This window comes from Tenrec ecaudatus, chromosome X, assembly GCF_050624435.1.
Source record: "Tenrec ecaudatus isolate mTenEca1 chromosome X, mTenEca1.hap1, whole genome shotgun sequence".
Classification (NCBI taxonomy): Eukaryota; Metazoa; Chordata; class Mammalia; order Afrosoricida; family Tenrecidae; genus Tenrec; species Tenrec ecaudatus.
Genome location: NC_134548.1, coordinates 73,683,033 through 73,693,328, shown reverse-complemented (window position 1 = coordinate 73,693,328; position 10,296 = coordinate 73,683,033). Strand labels below are relative to the sequence as shown.

Below are 10,296 nucleotides of genomic sequence, written 5' to 3'. Positions count from 1 at the left end.
TGCACAAGAATAAACTCAAGGTGGATCATAGACCTTGATGTTAAACCCCAAACTATTAGGGCCATCAATGAGGGAATTGAGACCAACTTGAGAACTTTGGCGCAGGGAATACACAGGCTATCAGAAATAGGGAAGGACACAAACACAGAGGAGGCACAAATCGACAAATGGGATATACTGAAGATAAAACACATGTGTACATCTAAAGAATTCACCAAGAGAATAATGAGATTCCACAGACTGGGAAAACATCTTTAGCAACGACACATCAGACAAAGGTCTTATTGCTAAAATCTACAATACTCTGATAGCTTCCAAAAAGAAAAATACCAATAGCCCACTTGAAAGGTGGGCAAAGGACTTGAACAGAAATTTTACAGGGACAGAAATCCGAAAGGCCAACAAACATATGAGAAAATGTTCCCGATCTTTAGCCATAAGAGAAATGCAAATTAAAACAACAATGAGGTACCACCTGACACCCTCAAAGGTAGCCCAATTCAAAAAATCAGAAAGCAACAAGTGTTCAGGGGCTGTGGGGAGACAGGAACTCTCATCCACTGCTGGTGGGCCTGTAAGTATGTACAGCCACTATGGAAATCAATCTGGCGATACCTAAAACAGATGAAAATAGAGTTACCATATGACCCAGCAATTCCCCTACTGGGCATATACCCAGAAGAGGCAAGGAACAAACCAAGACCAGACATCTGTGCTCCAATGTTCATTGCGGCACAGTTCACAATTGCAAGGAGTTGGAAGCAACCCAAATTTCCATCAACTGATGATTGGATTAAAAAACTGTGGTATATACATACAATGGAGTACTACGCATCACTAAAAAGCAATGATGAACATATGAGGCACATAGCGGCATGGGAAGAACTGGAGGAAATCATGCTAAGCGAGGTAAGTCAGGCACAAAAGGCAAGTACAACATGAGCCCGCTGAGGTAAGTATAAAAAAAAATTTTTTTTAATTAAAAAAATTTTTAAACTATTTTATAATGCAAAAGTGGCATAGGGGAAAAAGCTACTGTATACAAACATTTCTGGGGTGAGGACTGTGTAGTATGGCAGAGACCAGATCAAAACCAGGGATGCACATGGTAGACAACAGTGGAGGAGGTGGGGAAAGGAAAATAAAAGGATAAATATAAGGAAGAAAAGGGAAGTGGGGGCATGGGGCACTAACCCACCCAAGGGGAGGGTATTGTTTATATCTCCACAGGGAAAGTGGGACCAGACTTCAACCCAGTGCTGCAAGGTGTGAATGCAATATCCCGGCGTGGAGTAGGGCCCAGCACCAAAAATTCAGTGGATTCCTGCCCCTCCCCCGAATAGAATTTGTTTCAAAGGATGACATTGATTCTACAGCTCCGGGAGATGGACATGTCTGATCAGAGCCCACGGGAGCAGATGAAGGGGCAGGAGGAGACAGTGGAACACAGCCTGGCCCACGAGGCCGTGAGGATGATGTTCCTGAGTCGAGCAGCCAGTCCACAGAGAGAACAACATGGCTGGCCCTACTATGAGACAGGATGCCCCTCAGTGACTAAGGGCAATACAGGGGACGGCACCGGAGACACAGTGTCGGAATTGCACCTGACCTGATCCCACCACACCGAGGCAAAGCACTGGGGGAATGCAGTGGAACAGCAGGGGAATGGAGGGGCAAGGTCCCCAGGGAATGCTGAAAGTGGACTTTGGGGCCAGGACGTTGTGCCCCAAAAGACTGGACTGGAAAACGCTCCTAAGGGCCAGCAAACGATCCTTGAATGAACTACAAGCCTTTCTTTTGTGAAGTGTTTTGTTCTTTGTCAGTGGTTTGTTTATGTTGTTTTATTCTCTGGTTGTATACTGTTGCTTTGTTTTCCTCTGTCTTGTTTTCGTGCATGTTAGTGTCTCCACAAGTCTGTCTGAATAGGACAGGCTGGATGAACTATCTGGAGGAAAAACAATAGGACAGACAGTTCCGGGGGGACAGACAGATTCGGGTGGGGTAGGGGGAGGAGGGTAAGGAAGTGGTGTTAATAAACACAGGGACAAGGGAACAACATGGGACCCAAAATGGTAGTGAGGTGGGAGTGACATGCCTGATGGGGAACGATCAAGGGTAAGATTGCGTAGAGAAGAGGTATAGCTGTAGCCCAGGTGGGGACGGAGCATGGTGGTGGGGCAGGAGGAAAGTCAAGGGAGAGGGAGTAAGGAGCTAGGAGTCAAGGGGCATTTATGGAGGTCTAGACAAAGACGTGTACATGCAAACATATATATGATGATGGGGAAATAGATCTAATTATCTACATTTATAGGTTTAATATTAAGGTGGCGGAAGGACCTTGGGCCTCTACTCAAGCACTCCCTCAATGCATGAATACGTTCGTTTATTAAATTGGTACTCTATGATGCTCACTCTCCCGACACAACTGCTGAAGTCAAAGTGGGTGAACAAGTAAATGTGGTGAAGAAAGCTGATGGTGCCCGGCTATCAAAAGAGATAGTGACTGGGGTCTTAAAGGCTTGAAGATAAACAAGCGGCCATCTAGCTCAGAAGCAAAAAAGCCCACATGGAAGAAGCACACCAGCCAGTGCGATCACGAGATGTCAAACGGACCAGGTATAAGGCATCATGCAAAAAAAAAAAAAAAGAATGTGTGTGTGTATATATGTATTTATATATATACCACATTGAATGAAGGGGGAAGTGCAGAGTGGAGACCCAAGGCCCAAGAGTCGGCCACTGGAGATCCCCTCATAGAGGGGCTTAGGAGAGGCGATGGGTCAGTCAGGGTGCAAGGTAGTACCGACGAAGAGCACAGCTTTCCCCCAGATCCTGGATGCTTCTTCCCCACAACTACCATGATCCGAATTCTACCTTGCAGGGCTGGATAGGGCAGAGGTTGTACACTGGTACATATGAGGGCTGGAGGCACAGGGAATCCAGGGTGGATGATAACTTCAGGACCAATGGTGTGAGGGGCGATGCTGGGAGAGCGTAGGGTGAGTGGGTTGGAAAGGGGGAACTGATTACAGGGATCCACTTGTGATCTCCTCCCTGGGAGAGGGACGACAGAGAAGGTGGGGGGGGGGGGAAGGGAGACTCCGGATAGAGCAAGATATGACAAAATAATGATGTATAAATTACAAAGGGCACTTGAGGGAGGGGGGAGCGGGGAGGGAGGGGGGAAAAAAGAGGACCTGATGCAAAGGGCTTAAGTGGAGAGCAAATGCTTTGAGAATGATTGGGGTGGGGAATGTATGGATATGCTTTATACAATTGATGTATGTATATGTATGGATTGTGATAAGAGTTGTATGAGTCCCTAATAAAATGTAAAAAAAGAAAAGGGAAAAGAAAGAAAAGAAAATGATTAGGGCAAAGAATGTACAGATGTGCTTTATACAATTGATGTATGTATATGTATGGACTGTGATAAGAGTTGTATGAGCCCCTAATAAAACGTTTAAAAAAAAAAGAAAATGGGTTTTGAAATGGAAATTGTGACATTTACTATGGGAGCAATGATCTTATATAGAAGCCAGGTGGTGACTGTTTTCTATTCAAACAGATGGGGGTCCTACAGAGCCATTATTTATTTAGGTACTTGGTCGTTGTGTTTGTTTGTTTTTTTTGTTTGTTTTAAGAAGAAAATAAAATAAAAAGGAGAGCTTAAATAATTCAAAAAAAAAACAATGACAAAAAAGAAAAGCTTATAAATAGTTCAAGTTCTGTTTGTTGACCTTTAGGAGTGTTTTCCTGTCAAGTCTGATGGGGTGCCACACCCTGGCCCCACAGTCTATATTTGGTATTCCCCGGGGAATTCATTGCTCTTCTCCCCTTGCTGTACTGTTGCATGCCCTTAGTGTTTCACCTCAAGCACAATTCCCACACTGTGTTGTCAGATCAAGCACAATTCCCACACTGTGTCTCTAGTGTTGTCCCCTGTAATGTTTAGGGTCAGTGAGGGCCTTCCTTTCTCGTGGTGGGGCCGGGCCTATGTTCCTCTCTGTGCTTTGGCTTCTCTGAGCATGAATATTGTCCTCAGGGCTTTGTGGGCTGGGATGTGCTCCACTCTCTCCCGCTCCCTCTTTGTTTGCTCCTTTGTCCTCTGATCATACATGTCCCTCTTCTTGAGCTGTAGCTCCAGTGCTGTTCTCTGAAGTGGATTCTTCTGGGTGAGGGTAGCTGTACACATCGTTGGAATTGAGGCCAGCCCAGCAGACCTCTCTATTGGTTTCCTGCTTCATGCCTGTATGTTGTATTCACGTCTTGGTTCACCAGGTTGAAGTCTGGTCTCTCTCTCCCTGGGAAGATATAAACAACACTCTCCCCTTGGGTGCATTAGTGCCCTGTTCCCCTACTACCCATGTCTTTTTTTGTTTAGTTTTTTTCCCTTTTAGTTGGCTACCGTATGTACCCCTGGTATGGTCTTTGTCATCTATTCCATCTTCCACTGTGTGTGCTTCTGTTATTATATTTGATAGGCCATATTTGCCCTATAATAAGTTCCATATGTTCATCCCAATTTTCTCATTGATAATGCTAACAATTATGGTGTTTACATTTAGGTCTCTAAATGTACATAGGGTAAGGTATGGGTCCTGTTTCATTCTTCTGCAAATTGAGATACAGTTTTTTCAGCACCATGTGTTGAAGATGTTGTCCTTTTCCCATTAACTGACTTTCGGTCCTTTGTCAAAAATCAGTTGTTTATGGATGCTTTTACATCTCAGTTTTCTGTCCTTTTCTTTTGGTTTATGTATCTATCACAGCAGTTCTTATTACTGTGGCTGTGTAATAGGTTTTGAGGTTGGGTAGTGCAAGACCTTCTACTTTATTTTCTTTATTGAGAAATTCTGTGCTTATCCTGGGCCTTTGATCTTTCTATATGAACTTAATAATTACTTTTCATTTTCTTTAAAGAATGAAGTTGGGATTTGGATTGGAATTGTGTTGATTTTGTATATTGCTTTAGGTAGTATTGGCATTTTCACAATATTAAGAGTTCCTATCCCTGAACACAAGATATTCTTGCATTTGTGTATTTTGGCTTCTTGTAATAATGTTCTGTAGTTTATTCCTAGCTGTTTTATTTTTTTTGTTAGTTATTGTAAATGATATATTTTCTTGGTGTCCTTTTGGAAGCCAATTGAGTTCTGCTTGTTAATCTTGTATCCTTCTACTTCACCAAATCCCTTTTATTGACAACATTCTTTCTATGGAGTTCTTAAGTTCTCTCTCTCTATAAAATCGTTTGGGCTACAAATAGCAAGAGATTCATTTATTTGCCCAATTATATTACCTTGGTTTCTTTTTGTTCTGTAATGGTGCTGGCTAAAATTTCCAGCACAATATTGAATATGAGTGGGGATAAGTCACACCCTTGTTTAATTTACATTTTCAGGGAAAATATTTTCAATTTTATTCCCCATTGAATGCTTTACTGACTGCTGTTATTTCATATATGGGCCTTATTATGTTTAGGATTTCCCTTTTATTCCTATTTTATTCAGTATTTTTAATAGAAATATGTGTTTGTTATTGTCAAATGCTTTTCTTTATCTATTGATATAATAATTTGGTTCTTATTCGTTATCTTGTTTATGTGGTGGATTACTTTAATTATTTTTGTATGTTAAATCATCCTTGCATCCATCGTGCGATTCCCACTTGATCATGATGAATATCTTTTTTTGATATGTTGCTGGATACTGCTGTCTAGAATTTTGTTGAGAATTTTTACACCGACACTTATGAAGGATATTGGTCTGTTGTTTTCTGTCTTTGTGTGGTTTTTGCATGATTCTGGAATCTGAGTTATGCTGGCTTTATATAATGAGTTTGGGAGTTGCTATCCCTTTATATATTCTGAGATAATCTGTGTAACATTAGTGACAGTTCTTCCTAGAATACTTAAAATTCCTCTGTGAAGCCAGCTGACCATGAGATTTTCTTGGTTGGAAATTTCTTGATGATCTTTTCTATTTCTTCTTTTGTTATGCATCTATTCAGGTTGTCTACATCTGTCTGCATTAATTTGGTTAGATAGTATCATTCTAGGTGTTTGTCCACTTATTCTAGCTTATCAAAGTTGGTGGTATACAGTCTTCCATATAACTCTGTTATTCTTTTATTTCATTTGAATCTGTTGTGATGTCACCTTTTTATCTTTAATTCTAGATATTTACTTCTCTTTATTTTCCTTTGTTAAGTTTGCCCGTGTTTGTCAATTTTGATAATGCTTTCAAAAAACTAAGGCATCAAATAACACAAAATTATATCAGTGTGTGCCCATTATCCCAATATAATCACTGAAGACAAACGGGTGCATAAGCAAATATGGTGAAGGAAGTTGATGGTGCCCGGCTATCAAAAGATATAGCATCTGGGGTCTTAAAGGCTTGAAGGTAAAAAAGCGGCCATCTGGCTTAGAAGCAACAAAGCCCACATGGAAGAAGCACACCAGTCTGTTGGATCATGAGGTGTCGAACGGATCACATATCAGACATAAAAGAATAAAAACTTATACCATTGTGTGCCCACCTTCCCGATATGATCACAGAAGACAAATGAGTGCATAAGCAAAAGTGGTAAAGAATGCTGATGGTGCCTGGGTATCAAGAGATATACCATCTGGGGTCTTAAAGACTTGAAGGTAAACAAGCAGCCATCTAGATCAAAGCAACAAAGCCCACATGGAAGAAGCACACCAGCCTGTGTGATCACAAGGTGGTGATGGGATCAGGTATCAGACATCAAAGAGCAATAAATCAAATCATTGTGAATGAGAGGGAGTGCAGATTGAGGACCCAATACCCATCTGTAGGCAATTGGACATCCCCTTATGGAAAGGTCGTAGGGAGGAGATGAGTCACTCAGGGTGCAGTGTAGCAATGATAAAACATACAACTTTCCTCTAGTTCGTAAGTGCTTCCCCCTTACCACCACCACCACTATCATGATCCCAATACTACCTTACAAATCTGGCTAGACCACAGGATGAACACTGGTACAGATAGTAACTAGAACCACAGGGAATCCAGGACAGATGATCCTTTCAGGACAAGTGGTGAGAGTGGCAATACTGGGAGAGTGGAGGTAGGTTGGGGTGGAAAGGGGGAACCAATTACAAGGATCTACATATAACCTCCTCTCTGGGGGACGGACAACAGAAAAGTGGGTGAAGAGAAACGTCGGACAGTGTAAGATATGACAAAATAATAATAATTTATGAATTATCAAGGGTTCTTGAGGGAGGGGGGAATGGGGAGGAAGGGAAAAATGAGGAACTGATACCAAGGGCTCAAGTAGAAAGCAAATGTTTTGAGAATGATGAGGGCAACAAATGTACAAATGTGCTTGACACAGTGGATGGGTTTATGGATTGTGATAAGAGTTGTACGAGCCCCAATAACATGATTAAACACAAAAAAACTAACTTATTGTCTTCTTGATTTCTTTCCAGTTTGTTTATGGACACTAATTTTTTATGATTTCTTTTCTTCTGTTGGAGGGTTTTTATGTTGTTGTCTTTGTTCTAGTTGTTGTAGGTGCCATCTTAAAGTGCTGATTTTGGATTTCTCAACTTTTTTTCATTTGTGCTCTAAATCTCTGTGCTCTGATAACTGTTTTTGCTGTTTCCTAAAGGTTCTGGTATGATGGGATCTCATTCTCGTTTGTTTAAAGGAATTTCTTAATTTTACCTTTTATTTTTTACCTAGTAATGCTTAGTAGTATGTTGTTCGGTCTTCACGTGTTTGTCTTTACAATCCTGTTACTTGTATTGATTTCCAGTTTTATTGCACTGCAATCTGAGAAAATGGATTGTGGAATCTCAGTTTTTTAATTTATTGACGCTTGCCTGGAGTGCTAATGTGTAGTCTATTCTAGAGTATGTACTGTGTGTGTTAGAAAAGACTACATATCATGTTTGTGTTGGGTGATATCCTCTTTATATGTATAGAAAATTGAGCTGGTTAGTTGTGTTGTTTAGCTCTTCTGTTTCTTTATTGAGTTTCTTTCTTGGTAATCTGTATTTCCTTGACAGTGGTGTGTTGAAGTCTCCTACTATTATTGTTGAGCTATTTATTTCTCCTCTCTGTGAGCATTTGATTGGTGAATTTTGAGGTCTTTCATTGGGTTAGTACAGGTTTATTAAAGTTTATGAGTTTGATAAATGTACCAAAAATGAATTTTATGCATTGGCTTTATTGTTCCTTTTTTTGAGTGACAGAGCATGATTCAACAGCATTTAATGAGCATTTACTACATGCCACCCCCTGCTTTCAGCTCCTACAATGTCTTCTCTTTCAGAAAACTTCAAGGAACAAAACAAAGCAAAGCAAAATGACGATTTCATTAACTGCTATCCTGAAATTGTGATATATTTTAGTCCTATTTCTGTTCCTTTAATTATTTTGTAGCGTCTTTTCTTCAGTCTTCTTATATTGTTTACCTAATAGGGTAGTTTATCAGAGATTTAATATTGCTACTCCTGCTTTTTACTGTTGCAATTAGATTGGTATATATTTTCACCATCGTTTGAGTTTTAGTCTATTTTTATCTTAGAGTTTAAAGTATGTCTCTTGTAGGCAACAAATAGATAGGGCTTGTTTTTTATTCCAGTCAGCTGCTCTGTCTTTTGATTGGTGCATTGAATTTGTGCATTGACAATAATTGTCATTATTGATATATGTGGGTTTTTTGCTGTTATTTTTGATGTGCTTATGTTTGGTTTCTTTATTCTTGTGTGTGTGTGTGTGTGCGCACACACAGACACCTTCATTTTTTGTCTTGATTACTCCTCTATTTCCCTGTTGTTTCAAGTGCTATTTTCATCATACTGATCTGGGTGGTGCTGTGCTCTGTGATGCTTTCAGGTTTGTCTACTGTTGTTGATTCTCTGTCCATAGTGATCCAATTAATATGTTTTGTAATGCTGGTCTTGTTTTTATGAATTGCTTTAGTTTTCCCATGTCTGGAAATACCTTTATTTCTCCCCCGTATTTCAGGGATAATTTTTCTGTATATAGGATTCTTATTTGGAAGGATTTTTTTTTCTTTCAGAATTCTAAATATGCCACTCCATCATCTTCTTTCCTGCAGAGCTTCTTCTGAGCAGGCTGAGTTTATGTCTATTAACTTTCTTTGTAGGTGACTGTTCTTTTTTTCTTTTTCAAATGATAAAATAATTTTATTTGACTATATTCTGTTTCATGGGTCAGCATGATAATCTCCCCTATTTATTAGACTTTGGCAATTAAAAAAAAGCAGCTGTATACAGAACAGTAAAAATGCCAAGGACAAGGGCACCTACTGTTCTGCCTTAAGATAAAAATATTGTTTAAAATGCCTCTCTCTCGTTGGCCATTATCAATTCTCAGCTCAGATCATTAGATACAGACACCTGTTCAAAATCACTTCTTTATGTCTCCAAGATCCTTGATGCTGTCATCATCCACCTCTGGCCACTTCTTCTGAATGACATCGATGATATCATCTGTAAAGTTGCCTAGAATCTCATCCTCTCCTGTTATTGAGGCACCAAAGGATAATTTCTGAGAAAAAACTCTTTTTACTTTCTTAAATTCGATTTTGAAAGTTGCAAGGCCACACATTCTTGTTATGTATTTCTTTGCTCTCTGAATTTGGCCTATCATCACCTTTTGTGGTATGGTCTTCTTTTTCTGTTTTATTTGACTCTGGCTACCTCTCTTTTGCTTTTTCTTCTCCTCCTCTCCCCCAGCTGTTCCATGACCTTTGATAATTCCAGCTTCTTGTTTGAGTGAATTTCCTCCATAGTAAAGGAGTTGAAGTGGATAATCTGTGTCTAACGTGGCATTATTCTTCAGGTCACCTTTACAGTTATGCCCACTGGACTCAGAAAGATCTGTAGCCATCTCACCAACCCAGGTATTCACACAGCTCCCAAAGACTCCGCTCCCGCTTTCAAACCAGCTGAAGTGACACATGCAACACCTCTTCTCCAATCAGGGATTCTGAGTGACTGTCTGCCAGGCTCGCTCCCCGTGACTGTTCTTTTTGTCTCTAGCTGCACTCAGTATTCTCTCCTTTTCCTTTGAATTGTAGAGTTTGATTATGATGATTCTTGATGTTTTTATTTTGGTATCTATCCTATTGAAATATTTGTGTTTTACTGAATTTTACTTATGTTTTACTGATTATGCAAAGTGGATAATCATAAGATATGGATAATATTGAGAAGAATGTGAAATCCAGCACACTCATGGTGCTCAAGTGGAACCTGTATACAGACTGAGAGGCATCCGTTCAAAT

General features: G+C 40.0%; 1 pseudogene; it reads right to left on the bottom strand.

The window, feature by feature from the left end:
* Positions 1–9,416: 9,416 nt before the first annotated feature.
* LOC142434961 (density-regulated protein pseudogene) lies at positions 9,417–9,899 on the bottom strand (annotated as a pseudogene).
* Between the last annotated feature and the right edge of the window lie 397 nt (positions 9,900–10,296).